We start from the raw sequence: 18,404 nt of genomic DNA, 5'->3' as shown, positions 1-18,404 counted from the left end.
AAGTCCAAGCACTTCAGCAGACCACACATCCCTGTTTCATCCCAGAGGTCTAAGTAATCTGAGACTCAATGATAAAAAAGACTTCAGTGTGTATTATTTATATACCTTGAGTTTTGTGCAGCATTTTTTTAAATGCTATTTTATACTTGTCTGAAAGCAACGTACGTTAATCAGTAGTATTAGGTTTACGATTTTAATATTATATATATAATCTCTCTCGCGTGCGGAAGATCGCTGGGGGGGGCAGGGTGGTTGATGGGTCTGACCTGTGGATAGGGGATGACAAGTTCAGTTCTATGGAGTACCCCTTCAATGTTTTAAACATTGACAAACTTCAGACTTGTCAAAGGGACATTGGTCTAGATGCTGAGATACCCACTGATAAATAAGCGGCCATTCAAACCATGTTCTGTGCACCCATCGCAGATTTAAATTGCCAACTCATCAAAAAAATAAATAAACGTTGCTGATGTATACTGGGACGTGTTAATGATAGGTCCATTGACTTTAATGGACCGAACACGTCAGATATTGATGACTATATTGGGTCTATTTCCCAAATGTTTACTTTGACAGTGCAGAACTCAAATGTGTGGTCTGCTGCTCTTTTGTGTCCCGACAAAGTTCAGAAATTGACAAAACATAATCACTATTTAAATACCTTGCACCCAGTCATTTCAATTGGTTTTCAAGAAAGATGTTGTAGCATTCATCAGCAATTTTTTTGATGGGCTCCTGGCATTTACCTACAGCATATAAACTAAATTTGGTATGCACGGACCCTAAAACTAAAAGGCAGAAGCACTCAATTGTGCTGTGCCTATTTATTTCTACTTAGCTCTCCTTGCACATGCACCTTTAAATGTAGATATGTGTGAGCATCTGTCACGATTCGGCTGGCAGGTGGTGGATCCTCTGTGCCAGAGAGGGATTGGCGTGGACCGTGCTGGTGGACCGGTTCTAAGTTGCTACTGGTATTCACCAGAGCCCGCCGCAAAGCGGGATGGTCTTGCAGCGGCGGTAGCAACCAGGTCGTATCCACCAGCAACGGCTCAACCTCTCTGACTGCTGAAGATAGGCGCGGTACAAGGGAGTAGACAAGAGCAAGGTCGGACGTAGCAGAAGGTCAAGCAGGCAGCAAGGATCGTATTCAGGGACAACGGCAGGAGGTCTGGAACACAGGCTAGGAACACACAGGAAACGCTTTCACTGGCACAATGGCAACAAGATCCGGCGAGGGAGTGCAGGGGAAGTGAGGTACAAATAGGGAGTGCACTGGTGAACACACTAATTAAGCTAACTGCGCCAATCAGCGGCGCAGTGGCCCTTTAAATTGCAGAGACCCGGCGCGCGCGCGCCCTAGGGAGCGGGGCCGCGCGCGCCGGGACAAGACCGACGGAGAGCGAGTCAGGTACGGGAGCCGGGATGCGCATCGCGAGCGGGCGCCTGCCGCATCGCGAATCGCATCCCGGCTGAGAGAGGTATCGCAGCGCACCCGGTCAGCAGGTCTGACCGGGGCGCTGCAATTGCGAGAATGTTGCGAGCGCTCCGGGGAGGAGCGGGGACCCGGAGCGCTCGGCGTAACAGCATCTTTGTTTGCATAAAACTTCTGACTGGATATACATTTTAGTTGCACATTTTAAAAGCCAAGTAAATTTTGCCTTGTAATCGCTATTTGACACTAAGTTACATTAAAGTGGTTTGTATTAAGTTGTACGGTTGTACAGAGGATTCTGTGCACTCTCATTTTAGAGTTTTATTTTGTGGTGTGCAGTATATATATTTTTAACACATTTGTGATGACATTAAATATTGCATTGCCTCTGTTTCAGGGTTTTTGAGAGCAAAAGAAGTGGCATGGCTAAAAAATTTCAACAGTCACAACCAGATGCCTAAGCCAAGGGGCCACACAGGGCACAGGACCTTCTCATCACATTAGCACTGACACCCTTATTGAATGGGTTTTTCCTGTGTACTAATAACACATTAGGTTCCACAAGCCAGCATTAGAGTTATATAAAGCATGCATTTTAGGCACAAAGCTTTGTAAATGTAAAAATGTGTGTGCAGACCTTATGACAAGGGGGTGGGGGGGAGGAGCTCTTGAAGAAACACTTTATGAAGTGTGCAAGCAGAGTAAGCAAAGTAGTACATAGATCAAAAGTTTTTTTTTCCCTTTCTTACTAATGACAGTAACTCTTTAACCAAGTCACACAGATCTTCACACTTGCTTGTAGTTTTATTTCTAACATATCAACTTCAAGAACTTCTTAACACCCCGACAGGTGCCATTGTCACAAGATAATACTATTTAGTTTACCTGTGAGTGTTTTTAATGGTATGGCTGATTTGTGTACGTATGTTTATTATGGTGATTTCAAAATGTGATGACTAAGGAGTCATTTATATGTGTTCTATTAAAGTAACCACTCATTACTTCACTTAAGAACATTAATTGGCTTACCCTACCACAAGATTACAAATAAGTCTCACAAAAATATAATTTACAAGTTCATAATCTATGATTATTTCAATTTACTTTTATTGGCTACAGTACACAGCAAATGAAGTATGCCATATGAAGGCTTGAAATAGGCTTAGTTTCGGAAAGATAATGACTGAAATTAGTTTATAATGAATGCGTTTATGTTTTTTTATGTATGGAAAACGAATACTAACATTGACAAGCCCATTATGAGTAATGATCAGTTTACATATTCATACCGAGCTGTATTTAATTATTTCCATAAACTGCACTCAATTCACTGTAAAAAAATTAATTTGCAAAAATGTTTCACTGATTTATTTATTTGCCGGCCTCAAAGTCACTAATCATAGCGAGCAGACTCTGAACTTAAAACGACGCCAAAACAATTCTACATCCAAAGGCTTTGGAATTACACATATGTGTGTATGTATGCATGAACATTGGTGTTGGAAAATTTGTAAACCCTTCAGAATTGTTCATATTTCTATGAATTTGACCTAAAATTACATCAGATTTTCTTCACAAAACAGTTACATACATAGAACCAAATCATAGTTACATAATCTGTAAGGCTGAAAGACATCCATCCACTTCAGCCTATAATGTTGATCTAGGGGATGGGGGGGAAAAAACCCATGAGGTAGAAGCCAGCATTCCTCATTTTGGGGAGAAAATTCCTTTCTGACTCCAAATCTGGAAATCAGAAAAAAAAAATTCTGGATCAACAACCCTTGTCCAGAATCTAGTGACTATAAGCTATAATATTATTGCAATTCAGAAATTCATCCAGGCTCCTTATGAACTCTTTTATTGATTTCACCATGTCCACTTCCTGGTAAAAGTTCCATAGTCTCACTGCTCTTACAGTAAAGAACCCCCATCTGTACGGTGGTAAAACCTTCTTTTCTCTAGGCATAGAAAATGCCCCCCTTGTTATAGATACAGTTCTTATTATAAATATAAGTGTAAGATAGTTGTATGGCCAATCTTCTGCCCTCTCTTTACAAAACTTCTTGGCTAATGTACATTTAAACTACCATAAAGAAGTGCCATTAAAACACCACTTTATTCATTTCATTAAAATCCACCACCAAATGAAAAAGTGATCCCTAAAGTGTTAAACACAAAAACAAAGAATAGCTCTACCTTATATAGTCTGACTATATGTAGCCCAACAGTATGTATATGTATTTAGCAGCATAAGACTAACATATGACTACAGGTAAGTAGCCTCAATAGACTTGAATAATAAATAGGCTCCACCAATGCACGTGGATATACCGCACACAATTCACTGAATTCCGCTGCGGGTATTCTGGGGGACATATCTCAGGATCTACTGGACTTATTTAAATATGTGACCCCTCATTGGACTCCTGTTTACCCAAACTATAACCACCGTGTATTGGGTTTAGTGTGGGTGAACAGGCTGGCAGTTTTCCTTTAAGGCAAGATTATACAATCAAATAGTACAAGTAGATTTACAAGCAGATGCCATGATGCCTAGGCACCAGCAGATACTCTGCATACCATTGTGGTAAAATCCAATGTTACTTACACACAGTATCCACGGGGCTTAATGGCGCTGGTACCTTATATTCATATAGTAACTTAGAAAAAATGTGGTCAGTTAGTAACTTAGAGACAATAGGTACTACATCCTATCTTCATGGGAGATGGTTGATCAGGGATGAGCAGTGGATCCAGCACTATCTGGGCACATTTAATAACTATTTACTATGGGATAGTGCAATAAGGTGGATTGAAAATGTTAACAGGTGCAATAATACCTGTGTGACCTGCTTATAGTGAGTGGGGTTTGGTGGGTCTAGCTACTGCTTATCTCCAGTGGTAGCAATAAACCTTGTGTAATATCTCTCCTGAGGAAGCTAACACGACTGTTAGCAGAAACGCATTGAGAGTACACATTTGATTTTTGAATATAAGGTCCAATAGTTATATCCAGCTGTACCGGTGAAGCCTATTTATTATTCAAGTCTCTTGAGGCTACTTACCTGTAGTCATATGTTCGGCTTATGCTGCTAAATACATATACATACAGTTGGACTACATGCAGTCAGACTATATAAGGTAGAGCTATTCTTTTTTTGTGTTTAACACTTTAGGGATCACTTTTTTCAAATTGTGGTGGAATTTAATGAAATTAATAAAATTATGTTTTAATGGCACTTCTTTACGTGTTATAAATACATCATTGTGATATCTCTGCACTGCTTCCTGATATATTTTTACATAGCTTGGATGTTTTCTTCCCCATGTGCAAAACATTATATTTATCAGTGATGAACCTTATCTGTCATTTCTCAGCCCAAGCCTCCAACCTATCCAGGTGCCCGGGTTACTGCCGTGATGGAGGCTGGGTGGGGAGAGGGCTCCAGGAGCCGCGCTGCAGCCCCATCTGGTGTCGGGGCCCAGAGGCAGACGGCTAGGTGACATGTGGACCTGGTGCGTGGAGGGGTTGTGTCTAGCCTCGCCCACTGCTCATCAGAAGAGGAGGAAGGAGGGCTCCTGGAGGAGGGATTGCCAAGTGGCTTGCAGGAGTGAAGTGATGCCCAGCTGACCTGCACTGGGGATAGGCCAGGCCAGGCCCCTGCTGGAGTGGAGCGTGGTGCTGCTACCCCGGCCAATTGGGCCCCGGGTCGGGTGTCGCCTGGCATGAGGTTTGGAGTTGGTGATGGATCGCCCTGGACCAGCTGGAGTCACAGCCGCTGGAGTCACAGCCACTGGGCCATCCACCCCAGAGAGGTTGGGCAAGTGCACCACTAACTTCAGTGTGGGGGGTGGGGGGCAGGGGTGGGGGAGGGTTTTACTTGCTGCGTGAGATATGGGTGTTGTTGCAGGGGGGTGTGGGGTCTGTGGCTGTGTGGGGGGCGTCTGGCCCGTCCATGGGGATTGTGGGGTCTGGGCCTGTAGTTGGGGGGGCTCCGGTAGTGGTTCCTGCAGTGGCGGTGTCGTCTGCTGTGGCGGTGGTAGGGGCTGGCATGGTTGTGGATTGTGTGCGTTTGGCGGACTCGGCGAGGGGTGCGGTGTATGTTTGCTCTAAGGGTCCGCTGGGCGCACATCTGAAGGTGGAAGTGAGGGAGCATATTTGGAAGGGGGAGTATGTGGGAATTTTTTCCCTGCTCCCCTTGGAGAAGTTCAACTTAGATAGGGTCAAGCCTGATGAGTCTAAGTAGGCGGCGGAAGAGAGGCGACGGTATCGGCTGACACCATGCATTTTCTCTAATTGGCTTCAGGCGTGTGGATGTGGTGGGTGAGAAGGTGCCGGAACACTGCTCGGCACTGTTTTGCTATTTGGATTTCCTGGGTGAGGCTTACCCTGTGTATGGAGGCAATTCTTGGCTAGGATGAGAAGTTTCGCCAGTGGTGAGCTGAGCCTTGCGCTGGGACCATAAGGGCATAAGTCTTTGGATGCACCTTATGTCTGCTCCTAGGACAGGGGGAGGAGTGGGGCAGCAGCCCTTTCTTGAAGGGGCCGACGGCTCGGGTTCAGGCCCCGAGCGGTCGGCTGGGGGGGGGGGGGAGAAGGGCAGTGTAGGTTTGGAGGAGATTGCATCTTCAAACACGAGTGCTCCGGCTATGGAGGCACTCAAGGTTTGTCGCGCTGCTTCCACCAGGGTAAGGGAAGGGGGACTGGAGAAGCTGACCAGAAAAGGAGCGACGTCGGTGAGGTTGGCAGAGATGTTGCCATTCCTAGTGCGGTACCCAAATAAGCGCGGTGCGGAGTTGCCTAGAGGGGTTTCCGGATCCCTTGTGTTGTGGGAGACAGAGTGCGGCATTTCGGCTGTTGCCGATGCATCCGGACAGTTTTCATCTCCTGGGTTGTAGTTGGGAGGGCCAGTTTTTTGTTGATTTATGTCTCCCAATGGGTTGTTCGATTTCTTGTGCCTACTTCGAGAGTTTTAGCACAATTTTGGAATGGGTAGTGAGGTCTGAGGCTCAGGTTGCGTCGGTGCTTCACTATCTTGACGATTTTCATTTTTTTGGGGGACGGTGGTTCGGCGTTGTGTGGGATCTTGTTGCAGACTACGGAGAGTGAGGCCCAGTTGTTTGGGGTCCCATTGGCGCCCGATAAGACTGAGGGCCCGGCTACTGAGATCAAGTTTCTGGGGATTGTGATCGATATCGTGGCAATGGAGTGCCGGCTGCCTTCCGGCAAGTTTTGTAATTGAAGGCGGCGGTTGCTTCAGCTGTTGGGGTTCGTAAGTTGCAGTTGCGGGATTTGTCGTCTCTGTTGGGTCATTTGAATTTTGTGTGTCGCATCATGCCCATGGGGCGGGTGTTTTGAAGAAGGTTGGCGGCTGCCGCCTCGGGTGTTCGGCGGCCACATCATTATATTCGTCTGTTCGCTAAGGTGCGGGCTGATCTATTTTGGAGCGTTACAAATGCAGGTCGGTGGTTATGGAGGGGTTGGTGTCCAGCTGAGCTTTGGAGCTATATACCGATGCTGCTGGCAGTTGGGGCTTTGGGGCGGTGCAGGCGGTGAATGCGCTAACTGCGTCTTTCCCTCCAGTGGTTCGCTTCATGTGTCGGTTGGTGCTGCGAGGGCTTGAATTGAATTCTCATTTTGTTGCATGTCATGTTCCTGGTGTGCGGTTCAGGAGCTGGCTCCGGAGGCAGAAGAGCAAGGTCTGTTGTGCCCGCCGTAGCTGTGGAAGCTGGTCTGAGAGATGCTTTTGTTCTGTTTTGCCGGTCCTTAAGTGAGGCCACTTGGTTGGGGTATAGTCAGTGTTGGCGGGAGTGGGAGTCGCTGTTGGTTGAGTTGCGGGGGAGTCTGCTGATTGGGAGATGATGGTGTTGTTTTATGAGGGTTGGTGCTTTGGAAAGAGGGTGTCCCCCTCTGGGCTGGGCCGCCATCGCATTCTGGTTCAAGTTTCGGGGGCTGTCCGATGTTACTAAATCATTTTGGTCCAGCAGGCTGCTAAGGGGTTTTGTAGGGGTGCCCGTGCGTGGGACTCCAGCCGGCCAGTTTCTTTTACATTGCTGGAAAGTTTGGGGGTGATGCTGGAGGAGGTGTGTGTGTGTCGGCTTATGAGGAAGTGCTGTTTCGCTTGGCTTTGGGGGTCCGCTGTTGATCCATGCCAATGGCAAGTATTTGTCACGTTTTAATTTTATTCTGATTTTCCAGAGGTGCGTGGGAAAGGTGGGTTATGAGGCAAGTGAATTTAGCTCCCATTCATCCCGCATTGTTGCGGCTACCAAGGCGGTGCGGTGGGGTTTGGGGCCGGAGGCCATTAAACGGATCGGCAGGTGGGAGTCGGGTTGGTTCCACGTGTATGTTCGGCCTCATTTGTTGTAACTTGGGGGGGGGGTTGTCTGTCAGGTTTTGTTATTGGTGCATGTGTTTTTTGCTGGTTGTTTATGTTTTGTGTTCTGTTTTTCAGATCCCAGTCCTTGTCTGATTTGAATAGTGGGTCATTCCTACGTGCGGCAGGGTAGTGTGCGAGCTGCAGTGCAGCCGGACGGACGGCAGCTGGGTTTCCCCAGGGCTCTTGCTCAGGTGTGCTGGTTGGGGCGGGTTGCTGTGGTCGGAGCTCCTCACGTTTGTGCATTCCTTTGTGGCCATGGATCGTGCCCCAGATTTACTGGTGGTGCACGCTGGGGGGGAATGGTTTAGCTGTGTGGACCTCATGGTCATTGATCTGTGACTTTGAGTTTGACCTGCTAAGGTTGTGGTCCTTGTTCCCGGGAATTCTTTTCTGGCGCCAGGCATGGTCAGAGCGCTGTGTTCGCTGGTGCCAAGCGCGGTCGGTGCACTGTGTGAATCAGGCCTGTGTCTATAAGTCAGTTAGGAAGTTTGTGGATAGCAATGGGGGCGCTTGTGGTCCGGCACGTGGACTTGGATGTTCCTGCAGCTGATTTGTTGGGCTCTGATGGGGTCCACTTGAATGATATCGGCACAGATTTGTGGACTTTGTCTATTCGTGAGATGGTGGAAAGAGCGGTGAGTTTGTGGCAGGACGGCCAGGTGTAAGGTTTAACACCCGGCAGCCTTGGAAGATCCGAAAAGGGGGACTTGGAAGCATTTCTTGAAAAATGGTGGCAGCGGCCCGTAGTGGAGCTGGGATGAGATCCAGCTGGTCATGGCAGTATACTATCCGAAGATGGGGCCCTTGGGTCAGGGGGTGAGGTGACTAAGGGCACAGTAAGAGAAGGATTGGATTTGGTTGCCTTCAGGTCCCCCCTTCTTCTGGGGCAGTATAACATCTCAGTGGTTAAGCATGTTTTGCACTTTTATAATTGTTATGAAGGGGTTAATGTTGTTAGCTCGAAAATGTTAGGATAATGTGAATATTTTTTATATATTTATGTGAATTGTTTAATAAAATTGGGTCCGCTGTGGCCGTTTCTACCACAAAGCAGGTGTCGGTGTCTTGTTGTGAGGAGGGTGGGGTGGTAGTAATCGAGCAGATCTAGACGATCCCCTAGTAATGAGTTTAGTGTGGGTGAATAGGCTGACAGTTTTTCTTTAAATCAGTACTCTGGCAAAATTTTACCTATCCCCTATCCACAGGATATAAGATAAGTAGTTGATTGCGCCCCAGCAGTCGAACCCCCGCACAATCTCTAGGAAGGGACCCCGGAGCTCTCAGAGAAGAGTGCGTGTTGTCCATTCATTTCTATGGGAAATGGGATAGGGGATAAGTACATTTTCACCAGAGAACTGCTTTACAGAGTTTAGTATCATCTGCAAAAGACTGACACTTTACTGTGAAACCCATCTAAAAGTTAATTAATTAATATATTAAAGAGAATAGGGTACAAAGCTGACAACTATGGTATCCCACTAATATAAATGACCCTTATTAACTACCCTGTTGCCTTTGACTGAGCCAGTTACCCACATGCACACATTTTCCCCCAGCCCAAGCATTCTCATTTTATGTACCAACCTTTTATGTGGCACAGTATCTAATGTTTTGAAAAAAGCGAAATATACAACATCCAGCGATTTACACCTTATAACAGCTGATCAGGTTAAGTAGACAGGACCCAAACATATGCTGATATAGAGTGATAAACTTATTTTCATTCATATACACCAAAATAGCATCTCTCCAAAAACCCTAAACAGTTTACATACAATTGAGGTTAAACTAGCATGCCTATAGTGCCCGGGGTCACTTTTTTACCCCTTTTTAAAGATTTGCTATGTGCCAGTCCTGGGAAATTGACTGTGTCATTAAAGAGGTACTCTCGTGGAAAACATATTTTTCATATCAACTGGCTCCAGAAAGTTAAACAGATTTGTAAATGACTTCTATTAAAAAATCTTAATCCTTCCAGTACTTATCACCGGCTGTATACTACAGAGAAAGTTGAGTTGTTCTTTTCTGTCTAACCACAGTGCTCTCTGCTGACACCTCTGTCCATGTCAGGAACTGTCCAGAGCAGGAGCAAATCCCCATAGCAAACCTCTCCTGTTCTAGACAGTTCCTGACATGGACAGAGGTGTCAGCAGAGAGCACTGTGGTCAGACTGAAAAGAACTACTTAAAGGGGTATTCCAGGATTTTTTTTTTTATTTGGCTATGCTACAGGGGCTGTAAAGTTAGTGTAGTTCATAATATAGTGTCTTTACCTGTGTGTGACGGTTTTCTCACAATTCTTCTATGATTTTCACTCCAATATTATTTTTAACAGCATAAAAAAACACTGTTGTCTCAGATTTTTCCCAGGTTGCAATGCGTCAGAGACCTGACTCACTAGTCAGCTGATGACATGGAGCCTGTCTGCTTCAGTGGGTGGAGGGATCGCTTGGTGGGAGAGAGATCAATCTGCAACTAATGCAACAGCTGTAGGCAACCTGATTGAAAATCATAGGTCTTTTGAATGGATGCAGCTCATTTATGTTTCAATGGGTGGGGTGGCAGATGTGTGGGAGGGAGGAAAATGGAATTATGGGATTTGCAGTCAAAAAAAGAAAACTAAAACAGGAAATACCAGTTCACAAAAAGCTAGCAAATTATTATGGTAATCTCACAACATAGCCATTTAGCCCCAAGACAAGCACAGATCGTTCCTAAGCATGTCCATTACTGCCTGCCAGGTATGTACTAAAATCACCTTATGGTGGATAACTCCTTTAACTTTCTCTGGAGCATACAGCAGCTGACATATACTGGAAGGATCAAGATTTTTTAACCCCTTAAGGACCCAGCCCATTTTCACCTTAAGGACCCGAGCATTTTTTGCAAATCTGACCACTGTCACGTTAAGCATTTACCCCTTGGGGATGGAGCCCATTATAACCCTAAGGACGGGAGCATTTTTTGCAATTCTGACTACTGTCACTTTGACCCCTTAAGGACCCGGGGTTTTTCCGTTTTTGCATTTTCGTTTTTTCCTCCTTACCTTTAACCCCTTAACGAGGACTTCCCGCACCAGGACGTACATTTACATCCTGTGTATGACCGCGAGCATCGGAACGGTGCTCCCGTCATACACGGCAGGTCCCGGATGGCCGTGATGGCCAAAATCCACGATCGCGCGGATGTCTGCCATTAACCCCTCAGATGCCGTGATCAATACAGATCGCGGCAGTGCGGTCCTTTCGCGGCGATCCGATCATCCAGCACGGTGGCCTGAGGTCCCCTCACCTGGCTCTGGCCGTCTCCCGGGGTCTTCTGCTCTGGTCTGAGATCGAGCAGAAGATCACCGATAATACTGAGCAGTCCTGTGTCCTATACATAGCACTGAACAGTATAAGAAATCAAAGGAATGCTATAGATTGTCACCTATGGGGACATGAAAAGTGTAAAAAAAAAATGAAAAATGTAAAAATAAAAGGTAAAAAAAAAAATGAAAAATCCCCTCCCCCAATAGAAATGAAAATTTTCAGTTTTTCCCATTTTACCCCAAAAAGCGTAATTTTTTTTTAATAAACATATTATGTATCGCCGCGTGCGTAAATGTCTGAACTATCAAAATATAATGTTAATGATCCCATATGGTGAATAGCGTAAACGTAAAAAATAAAAAAAGGCCAAAAATGCTGCTTTGTCACATTTTATTTAAAAAAATTTATAAAAAATTATCTAAAAGTTTTATATATGCAAATGTGGTATCTAAAAACAGTACAGATGATGGCGCAAAAAATGAGCCCATATACGTAAAAATGAAAAAGTTATAGGTGGTCAAAATAGGGCGATTTTAGATTACTGATTTTGTACAAAAAGTTTTCGATTTTTTTTAAGCAGTACAAAAATATAAAATTATCTAGCCATGGGTATCATTTTAATCGAATTGACCCACAAAATAAAAAACACATATCATTTTTACCGTAAATTGTACAGTGTGAAAACGAACCCCTCCAAAATGTGCAAAATTTTGGTTTTCCTTAAAATTTCCTCCCTAAATTTTTTTTGGGGGGTTCGCCGTACATTTTATGGTAAAATGAGAGGTTTCATTACAAAGTAAAATTGGTCACGCAAAAAACAAGCCCTTATATGGGTCTGTAGATGGAAATATAAAAGAGTTATGCATTTTAAAAGGCGAGGAGGAAAAAAAACGAAAACGCTCAAATAAAATAGGCCTGGTCCTTAAAGGACAACTGTAGTGGTACACATTTATATATGCCTGTGCCCGGGCCTCAAAAATAAACTCATACATACCTTCATATGAGCCCCCGTTGGTCCGGCACAGGCCTCACGATCCGGCAGTGCTGACGTCATTCCACTTCCTGGGGACGGGGACGCCGCAGAGCCATCGGCGTATCACAGGCCGTAGCGATGTCCCACCCCGGTCTGTGATAGGCTGAGCCCACTGTCGTGTAAGGAGCTCTGGCCGGCTTCTTACATGACAGTGGGCTCAGCCTATCACGGGGCGGGACATCGCTACGGCCGGTGATACGCCAGGAAGATCCCAAAGTATTCAAAATTACATTCAGTAAGTGTTTTAACCCTTTAGGTGTTTCACAGGAATTTTTACAAGGGGTAAAAGGAGAGAAATCACCCTAAAATTTGTAACCCAATTTCTCTCGAGTAAGGAAATACCTCATATGCGTATGTCAAGTGTTCGGCAGGCGCAGTAGAGGGCTCAGAAGGGAAGGAGCGACAATGGGATTTTGGAGAGTGAGTTTTTCTGAAAGGGTTTTTGGGGGGCATGTCCCATTTAGGAAGCCCCTATGGTGCCAGAACAGTGGACCCCCCCACATGTGACCCCATTTTGGAAACTACACCCCTCATGGAATTTAATAAGGGGTGCAGTGAGCATTTACACCCCACTGGCGTTTGACAGATATTTGAAACAGTGGACTGTACAAATGAAAAATTTTATTTTTCATTTTCGCAGACCACTGTTCCAAAAATCTGTCATACGCCAGTGGGGTGTAAATGCTCACTGCACCCCTTATTAAATTCCATGAGGGGTGCAGTTTCCAAAATGGGGTCACATATGGATATTTATTGTTTTGCGTTTATGTCAGAACTGCTGTAACAATCAGCCTCCCCTGTGCAAATCACCTCAAATGCACATGGTGCACTCTCCCTTCTGGGCCTTGTTGTGCGCCCCCAGAGCACTTTGCGCCCACATATGGGTTATCTCCGTACTCGGGAGAAATTGCATTACAAATTTTGAGGGTCTTTTTTCCCTTTTACCTCTTGTGAAAATGAAAAGTATAGGGCAACACCAGCATGTCAGTGTAAAAAATTTATTTTTTTACACTAACATGCTGGTGTAGACCCCAACTTCACCTTTTCATAAGGGGTTAAAGAAGAAAAAGCCCCCCAAAATTTATAAGGCAATTTCTCCCGAGTACGGAGATACCCCATATGTGTCCCAAAACTGTTGCCCTGAAATACGACAGGGCTCCAAAGTGAGAGAGCGCCATGCGCATTTGAGGCCTAATTTAGGGATTTGCATTGGGGTGGACATAGGGCTATTCTATGCCAATGATTCCCAAACAGGGTGCCTCCAGCTGTTGCAAAACTCCCAGCATGCCTGGACAGTCAATGGCTGTCCGGCAATACTGGGAGTTGTTATTTTGCAACAGCTGGAGGCTCCATTTTGGAAACAGTAGCGTACCAGACGCTTTTCATTTTTAGGTTAGTGTTAGTGTAGTGTAGTGTTTTTAGGGTACAGTCACATGGGCAGAGGTTCACAGCAAGTTTGCCGCTGGGAGTTTGAGCTGCAGCGCAAAATTTGCGCCATCTCAAACTTGCAGCACTCACTGTAAACCTCCGCCCATGTGAGTGTACCCTGTACATTCACATTGGGGGGAGGGGGCAAACATCCAGCTGTTGCAAACTCCGAGCATGCCCTTTGGCTGTCCGTGCATGCTGGGAGTTGTAGTTTTGCAACAGCTGGAGGCACACTGGTTTGGAAACACTAAGTTAAGTAATAAACTTTCAAGTGTTTTGCAACCAAACTTAGTGTTTCCAAACCAGTGTGCCTCCAGCTGTTGCAAAACTACAACTCCCAGCATGCATGGTCTGTCAGTGCATGCTGGGAGTTATAGTTTTGCAACAATTGCAACAGCTGGAGGCACTGAGGTAGGAAACGTACAATGTTTCCCAACTAGTGTGCCTCCAGTTGTTGCAAAACTACAACTCCCAGCATGCCCAGACTGCTCAGGCATGCTGGAAGTTGTAGTTCGGCAATATCTTAAGGATCAGATGTTGCCGAACTACAACTTCCAGCATGCTTGGGCAGTCTGGTATGCTGGGAGTTGTAGTTTTGCAACATCTGGAGGTCCACAGTTTGGAGACCACTGTATAATGGTCTCCAATCTGTGCTCTTCCAGATGTTACAAAACTACAACTCCCAGCATGCCTGGACAGACTGAGCATGCTGAGATTTGTAGTTTTGCAACATCTGGAAGAGCACAGATTGGAGACCATTATACAGTGGTCTCCAAACTGTGGACCTCCAGATGTTGCAAAACTGCAACTCCCAGCATGCACAGAAAGCCAAAGGCTGTCAGGGCATGCTGGGAGTTGCAGTTTTGAAACTCCCAGAGGCAGCGGTGAGATCGCTTTACGGCGATCTCACTGCTGCCAATGAAGATGCCGCCCTGCTGCCGGAAACTCACCACCGGGACCGTCTGGAGGACGCTGTTCGCGCCGGGACTGCTCGGAACACCGCATGGCCGGGTAAGTGACGCCGGGGGACGGGTAAGGGACACTTAGCAGAGCGCTGCTAAGTATTCTCATAGCGAAATGCTGCTATCAGCTAGTCAGATTTGACTAGCTGATAGCAGCGTTCGCTGGGGGGGGGGGATGGTCGCACATGGTAAGATGGCTGGCTATCAGTGACAGCCACCATCTTAACGGGCGCTGCGGGATGCCGCGAGTAGCGGCAAAAATGTTCATGACGTACCTGTATGTCATGGGTCGGGAACACCTTGCTACTCATGACGTACAGGTATGTCATAGGTCGGGAAGGGGTTAACAATATTTTAAAATTCGGACATTTACGCACGCGGCGATACCACATATGTTTATTTTTATTTACACAGTTGTTTTTTTTTTTTAATGGGATAAGGGGGGTGATTCAAACTTTTATTAGGGGAGGGGTTAAAGGGGTACTCCAGTGCTTAGACATCTTATCCCCTATCCAAAGGATAGGGGATAAGATGCCTGATCGCGGGAGTCCCACCGCTGGGGACCCCCTTGATCTTGCACGCGGCACCCCGTTTGTAATCAGTCCCCGAAGCGTGTTCGCTCCGGGTCTGATTACCGGCGACTACAGGGCGGGCGGCGCGTGACGTCATGCTCCGCCCCTCAATGCAAGTCTATGGGAGGGGGCGTGACAGCTATCACGCCCCCTCCCGTAGGCTTGCATTGAGGGGCAGAGTGTGACGTCACACGGGGGCGGAGGCGTGACCTCACATGCCGCCCGCCCTGCAGTCGCCGGTAATCAGACCCGGAGCGAACACGCTCCGGGGACTGATTACAAACGGGGTGCCACGTGCAAGATCACGGGGGTCCACAGCGGCGGGACTCCCGCGATCAGGCATCTTATCCCCTATCCTTTGGATAGGGGATAAGATGTCTAAGCACCGGAGTACCCCTTTAAATGATCTTTATTCACTTTTTTTTGCAGTGTTATAGCTCCCATAGGGGGCTATAACACTGCACACACTGATATTTTACATTGTTCAATGGTTTCACATAGGAAACCATTGATCAATGAGTCTGCCCCTTGACTGCTCATACCTGGATCTCAGGCACTGAGCAGTCATTTGGCGATCGGACAGCATGGAGGAAGGTAGGGACCCTCCGGCTGTCCTGTAAACTGTTCGGGATGCGGCGATTTCATCGTGGCGATCCCGAACAGCTTCCTGAGCTAACCGGCATTAGTTTACTTTAACTTTAGACGCGGCATTCAACTTTGAACGCCACGTATAAAGGGTTAATAGCAGGCAGCACCGCGATCAGTGCCGCACACTATTAGCCACGGGTCCTGGCCGTTGTTAGAGGCCGGGCCCAACCCGCTATGACGGGGTTAAAAATTTTTTTAGGTGAACTCCAAGATCAAATTAACTCAGTGTCAGATCGCACCATTCGTCACTGTGTAAAGGGGTACTCCAGTTGAAAACATTTTTTTTTTTAAATCAACTGGTGCCAGAAAGTCAAACAGATTTGTAAATTACTTCTGTATAAAAATCGTAATCCTTCCAGTTAAGATGCTGTATGCTTCAGAGGAATTTGCATAGTTATTTTCTGTCTGACCACGGTGCTCTCTGCTGACACCTCTGTCCAAGTCAGGAACTGTCCAGAGTAGGAGAGGTTTGCTATGTGGATTTGTTCATGCTCCAGATAGTTCCTGACATGGACAGAGGTGTCAGCAGAGAGCACTGTGGTCAGACAGAAAAAAACTATACAACTTCCTCTAGACCAGTGTTTCTCAAGCCTTGTCTTCAAGACCTCCAACAGGTCATGTTTTCTGGATTTCCTTAGTTTTCACAGGTGATATAATTATAATACATGAATCAGGCATCACCACAGTTATATCACCTGTGAAAGACTAAGGAAATCCTAAAAAACATGACCTGTTGGGGGGTCTTGAGGACCACGCTTGAGAAAAACTGCTCTACAGCATACAGCAGCTGATAAGTACTGGAAGGATTAAGATTTTTAAACAGAAGTAACTTACATATCTGTTTACGTTTCTGGCACCAGTTGATTTAAAAAAAAAAAAAAAGTTTTCCTCCAAAGTACCCATTTAGGCCAAATTAGACTTAAAGGGGTACTACCGTGCTGACAACTTATCCCCTATCTAAAGGATAGGGGATAAGTTGCCTGATAGCGCAGGGTCCTGCTACTGGGGACCCCCCACGATCTCGCACGCAGCGCCCCGCTGTCATCAGGCCCCGGAGCGAACATCTGCTCTGGGTCTGATGACGGGATCGGAGATCGTGACGTCGATGTTCGCTCCGGGGCCTGATGAGAGCAGGGTGCTGCGTGCGAGATCGCGGGGGTCCCCAGCGGCGGGACCCCGCGCGATCAGGCAACTTATCCCCTATCCTTTAGATAGGGGATAAGTTTTCAGCATGGTAGTACCCCTTTAATGGAAAATGACCAAGTAGGACACCACTTTTGAAAGAAAATCATGAAAAAGCAAGACTGCAATTTGTCAAAGTGAATAATAACAAGCCTCAAAGCTTTTGGGAGAATGTGCTTTGGACAGCTGGGACAAACTTGATCTTTTTTGGCAAATTAGCTCTATGAAAAGAACACCCTATACCTACTGTGAAGCACTAAGGAGGCTAGGTCCTGTTTTGCGGCTGCTTTGGTGCATCTGGCACAGGGTGCCTTAAGGGAGCGTTCACATGCTGTAACTAGCAGCGGGTTTCACGCTGCGGGAAACCTGCTGCGAGTTACGCTACCATTGATTTGAATGGGTCCACAGACAGTCCGCAATAGTGTCAGTTTTGCGGACTGTCCGCGGACCCATTAAAATCAATGGTAGTGTAACTCGTACTGGGTTTCCCGCAGCGAGAAACTTGCTGCTAGCTACTAGCGTGTGAATACACCCTAAATCTGTACAAGGTACAATAAAATTTCAAGGCTGTCACAGTATTCTGGAGGAAAATGTGCTGCCCAGTGTCCGAACGTTTTTTCAGTCAAAGGTCATGGGTTCTCCAATAGGATAATGTACCAAAACACATCCACCCATGAATGGCTAAGAGCAAAACATTGGACTATTCTAAGGTGGCATTTTATGAGTTATGGAGTAACAGCCCACAATACTTAATAAAATTCTGACAACTTTTATGGGGTTGTAAAGATCGTAACCCTCTATCCCGGTCTCCTGCAGCCCCCGATATGACATCAGGTCCCCAGCCCATCAACCTTCTTCCTGGTTCTGGGAAGGACTCATTTCAGCAGGGAATGCCTGCATAGTCGTCAGTAAGTGAGGCAGGACACTGATACAGCCTATGACTGACTAAGGGTGCATTCACACCACGTTTTGTACATACGGATGCCGGATCCGACGGGAGGGGCAAACCGGGCACTCCCGTACCCCGGCTGGATCAGCCCGTGACTCAATTTACTTTAATGACCTGACCGGAGTCAAACGGTGACTCCGGTCAGCTCAGTTTTGACCCGTATGCGGTTTCCTGATTGGACCTTAAACCGTAGTTTACTACGGTTTTAGGTCCGGTCCAAAACCGCATACGGGTCAAAACTGAGCTGACCGGAGTCCCCGTTTGACTCCGGTCAGGTCATTAAAGTGAATTGAGTCACGGGCTGATCCGGCCGGTGCACGGGAGCGCCCGGTTTGCCCCTCCCCCCGCCGGATTCGGCACCTGTATGTACAAAACGTGGTGTGAATACACCCTAAGCATGCAGGGTAACAAAATAGGGACTAAATAATGTCACACTGGGAGCTATGGGGGACTGTGGCAGATGAGCAAGACCTTTTCTCTTTTAGACTGGTTTAAAGCATGC

General features: G+C 46.4%; 1 protein-coding gene across 11 annotated transcripts in view; it reads right to left on the bottom strand.

The window, feature by feature from the left end:
- Positions 1–18,404, bottom strand: part of WWOX (WW domain containing oxidoreductase) — a 1,139,839-nt gene that overhangs the window by 954,630 nt on the left and 166,805 nt on the right. The window lies entirely within an intron of this gene.

Source organism: Hyla sarda, chromosome 6, assembly GCF_029499605.1.
Source record: "Hyla sarda isolate aHylSar1 chromosome 6, aHylSar1.hap1, whole genome shotgun sequence".
Taxonomy (NCBI): domain Eukaryota; kingdom Metazoa; phylum Chordata; class Amphibia; order Anura; family Hylidae; genus Hyla; species Hyla sarda.
Note: the sequence above shows the minus strand (reverse complement) of the source record. Positions and strands in the feature narration are given on the sequence as shown.